This window comes from Entelurus aequoreus, linkage group LG27 (assembly GCF_033978785.1).
Source record: "Entelurus aequoreus isolate RoL-2023_Sb linkage group LG27, RoL_Eaeq_v1.1, whole genome shotgun sequence".
Taxonomy (NCBI): Eukaryota; Metazoa; Chordata; class Actinopteri; order Syngnathiformes; family Syngnathidae; genus Entelurus; species Entelurus aequoreus.
Genome location: NC_084757.1, coordinates 12,416,189 through 12,421,188, shown reverse-complemented (window position 1 = coordinate 12,421,188; position 5,000 = coordinate 12,416,189).

Genomic DNA, 5,000 nt, shown 5'->3' with positions numbered 1-5,000 from the left:
ATTATTCATTTTAGTTGGACTGCTTTTGGATTGCATTGTGTCATGTTTGTGTGTCCTCTCAATTGCTCTGTTTATTGCTATTCTGAATGTTGCTGGGTCGGTTTTGGTCTTGGAATTGGATTTGCAATATTATGGTATTGTTTTTGTTGGATTGATTAATAAAAACATTTTTAAGAAAAAAGTAACTTAGTTAAGGATGTCGACATTAACCATTACCAACAATCCCTTGCTGCTGCTTTAAAGTATGCACAAGTTGCAAATGCACAATTTCCCTGCCTTCCCTTTATGTCTGCATGTGGCGTGACGGATTGCACATACATGTCCACCGCCCGCGGCCAGAACCGGGTCCTGAGAGGACCGCTCGCACTCATCCAGTGAAACATGCACAAGGGAGGCTGCAACGCAAGTAAGAATTATAGTGCATGGTGCACATGATTCAAGTCTCCCGTTCTTTTAGTGCTGAAGTCACGTCCGTTATTTTGCAGCCAAAGCTCTCCTGTCATCAGCTCCGAGCTGGCCCAGCTTGTTTATGGGCTTGCATCGTTACCTAACTGAGCTGTCATCCTTGCTGATGACTCCCCTCGGACTCCCCCCCCCCCCCCCCCCCGCCACCCCGCAGCCTTATCTGTGTTCTTTCCTCACGTTTTATACTCGGGGAGGACTACGGCCAGTGGAGACCTTTATGGGGGATTTCACGCTTGTCTCTGGCCTGCAGTCAACCTCCATATGTGGTTGATGGCCTGCTTAATGTCAGCCGCCTCCATGAAGTCATTATTGCTTTTCACTTCAGGGTTGCAGCAAGATTACACACACATTTGCCGGCTCTCTAAAAGGTTTTGAAAAGTGGTAAATATACAAACCCCAAAACCAGTGAAGCCGGCACGTCGTGTAAATGGTAAATAAAAACAGAATACAATGATTTGCAAATCCTTTTCAACTTATATTCAATTGAATAGACTGCAAAGACAAGATATTTAACATTCGAACTGGTAAACTTTGTTATTTTTTTTGGCAAATATTAGCTCATTTGGAATTTGATGCCTGTAACATGTTTCAAAAAAGCTGGCAGGAGTGGCAAAAAAGACTGAGAAAGTTGAGGAATGCTCATCAAACACGTATTTGGAACATCCCCACAGGTGAACAGGCTAATTGGGAACAGGTGGGTACCATGATTGGGTATAAAAGCAGCTTCCATGAAATGCTCGGTCATTCGCCAACAAGGATGGGGCGAGGGTCACCACTTTGTGAACAAATGCGTGAGCAAGTTGTCGAACAGTTTAAGAACAATATTTCTCAACGAGCTATTGCAAGGAATTTAGGGATTTCACCATCTACGGTCCGTAATATCATCAAAAGGTTCAGAGAATTTGGAGAAATCACGGCCTTCAGGTGGTACTGCATCAAAAAGCGACATCAGTGTGTAAAGGATATCACCACATGGGCTCAGGAACACTTCAGAAAACCACTGTCAGTAACTACAGTTGGTTGCTACATCTGTAAGTGCAAGTTAAAACTCTACAATGCAAAGCCAAAGCCATTTATCAACAACACCCAGAAACGCCGCCGACTTCGCTGCGCCCGAGCTCATCTAAGATGGACTGATGCAAAGTGGAAAAAGTGTTATGTGGTCTGACGAGTCCACATTTCAAATTGTTTTTGGAAACTGTGGACGAAAAAGGAAAAGAACCATCCGGATTGTTATAGGCGCAAAGTTGAAAAGCCAGCATGTGTGATGGTATGGGGGTGTATTAGTGCCCAAGACATGGGTAACTTACACATCTGGGAAGGCACCATTAATGCTGAAAGGTACATACAGGTTTTGGAGCAACATATGTTGCCATCCAAGCAACGTTATCATGGACGCCCCTGCTTATTTCAGCAAGACAATGCCAAGCCACGTGTTACAACAGCGTGGCTTCATAGTAAAAGAGTGCGGGTACTAGACTGGCCTGCCTGTAGTCCAGACCTGTCTCCCATTGAAAATGTGTGGCACATTATGAAGCCTAAAATACCGCAAGGGAGACCCCCGGACTGTTGAACAACTTAAGCTGTACATCAAGCAAGAATGGGAAAGAATTCCACCTGAGAAGCTTCAAAAATGTGTCTCCTCAGTTCCCAAACGTTTACTGAGTGTTGTTAAAAGGAAAGGCCATGTAACACAGTGGTAAAAAAATAAGCTAATTATGAAATCAATGAAATACATAATTAGACTATGAATTGATTAAAATGGTTTAGTTTGAAGATCCCTTAACAAAGTTCCATTTAAGTATATCCCATGTTTATACTTGCACAATTCAACTTGCAACCGAAAAGAAGTAGATCTAATCTAATCTTACAACTAAAAAACTATGTAACAAGTTGCCCGACAATTTATTCAAATGCATGATAGAATCTTATTTGCTATTTATTTCATGGCCAATACACTTTTTTTTTCATGATACATTCGTATCTTCCATGACTTTATGAATCCATTAATTATTTTTTGTTTTGTTTTTTAAATTGTATCGTTATTAATTGGCAATTTGTTTAATTTGTATTTTTATGGCCTTTATTGGCCTGTTTTCATGAACAATGTGCATTCAATCACAAACTAGTCCAAGGAAGGTAATTATAATTAATCAATAAAACATTTTTATTTAAAAAAAAATTATTGTTTAGTTTTTGGCATTCATCGGCTATAATTGGCAATTTGTTTTATTTAAAGACATTTGTATTTTTTTAATTGTATTTTTTAAATCACTGGCCTGTTTTCATGAACAAAGTGCATTCAAACACAAACTAGTCCAGGCAATTTAATTATAACTAATTAATAAAAATTATTCATTTAGAATTTTTGTTTTTGTTTTGTTTTTGGCATTTATCAGTTATAATTGGCAGTTTATTTTATGTAATGAAATTTGTAAAATTGTATTTTTTAAATCAATAGCCTGTTTTCATGAATAAAGTGCATTCAATCACAAACTAATCCAAGTAATTTAATTATAATTAAATAATTAAAAATCCTTAATCAGATTTTTGATTTTTTTTTTTGCCATTTATTGTTTATAATTGGCAATTTGTTTTATTTAATGACATTTGTATTTTTTTATTTTATTTTTTGAATCAATGGTCTGTTTTCATGAATAAAGTGCATTCAATCACAAACTAGTCCAAGCAATTTAATTATAATTAATTAATAAAAATGTTTTATTAAGACATTTTTTTGTTTTGCTTTTGGCATTTATTGGTTATAATTGGCAATTTGTTTTATTTAATGACATTTGTATTTTTTGTATTTTATTTTTTGAATCAATGGCCTGTTTTTATGAATAAAGTGCATTCAATCACAAACTAGTCCAAGCAATTTAATTATAATTAATTAATAAAAATGTTTTAATAAGACATTTTTTTGTTTTGCTTTTGGCATTTATCGGTTATAATTGGCAATTTGTTTTATTTAATGACATTTGTATTTTTTTTATTGTATTTTTTTAATCAATGGCCTGTTTTCATGAATAGAACGCATTCAATCACAAACTAGTCCAAGCAATTTAATTATAATTAATTAATACAAAATATTTATTTAGAATGAATTTTTATTTTGTTTTGGGCATTTATCGTTTATAATTGGCAATTTGTTTTATTTTAATGACATTTTAATTTTTTTATTGTATTTTTAAATCAATGGCCTGTTTTTGAATGAAGTGCATTCAATCACAAATTGCCAAAAAAAAATGCATATAAATAAATGCCATGAAATAAGTAAAACCAATGAAAGATATGCAGTGAAAAATAAATAAATGAGTTGGCCATAAAATACTTAAAGGATGGCTATCTTTTATATTATTTTTAATATCATTTTACAATTGAATTAATGATATTAAAAATTTGGTAACACTTTAGTATGAGGAACATATTATGTTAATGGTGAATATGTCCCCCATACTAAAGTGTTACCGACTTAATTTAGAGTTATTTGGACACTAGGGGAACATATAAGGGTTAGGGTTACTAATAAGCAATAATTCTGAGGTTATTGAGGGAAGACTCTTAGTTAATGGCTTACTGGTTGTATAATAAGGCCATGCAGAATTAGGCATTAATAAGTACTTAATAATAACTAATTAAGAGCCAATATGTTACTAATTTGCATGTTAATAAGCATCTAATTAATGGTGAATATGTTCCCCATACTAAAGTGTTACCAAAAATGTTACATTTTAAATAATGCATTTTTTTAAACAACTCCACATTTAACTTCACAAAAAACAAAAAATCACTTAAAATGGAAATATGTATTTACGTAGGAATATTTATTGGCTAAAAGTTAGGTTTGAAAACTATAAAGAAGGTATTGAAATACCTTCGATGTAACCCAAAGGTGAATTATTATGCGCCATAAAGGCAATTATTTTTGTATCGGAACAAACTTTCACTAGCTAATTCTCATCAAGGCTCCAAACTCTCCCCAGATGTCTGCCAGTTGTGTTTGTGAGGCCTGTTGGAGCAACAAAGATTGTGTTTCCTTTGAGAACCAACACAATAACTGTCCGCTGAATATTTATGACCTCTCTGAAGAGGACAATGTCGAGTCTTTTACTGCACTCACATGTTTTTTTTTAAAAAAAAGCTTCATTCCTGAAGTGGACGGAATGCACCGTCGCTTTGACAGCGTTACTGCTGACGTGCGGATAAAATACGTTTGTTTTTATTCCTCTCACTCTGACAGATACACATGAAAAGGTTGCTTATTCACATAGTTGCATGAGGATTGTACACAATAGTTTACTGGAAGTGTCTTATCCTAAATCTAGCCTTGATGCCAGAATTTAGACTTCAAAAAGAGCCCGACTGGGAATATTAGACTTAGACTTAGACTTCCTTTTTATTGTCGTTCAAATTTGAACTTTACAGTACAGATAAGAACAAAATTTTGTTGCATTAGCTCATGGTAGTGCAGGATAAAAAAGCAATAAGGTGCAGATATAAATAAATAGATTACTGTACAGATACATATATTG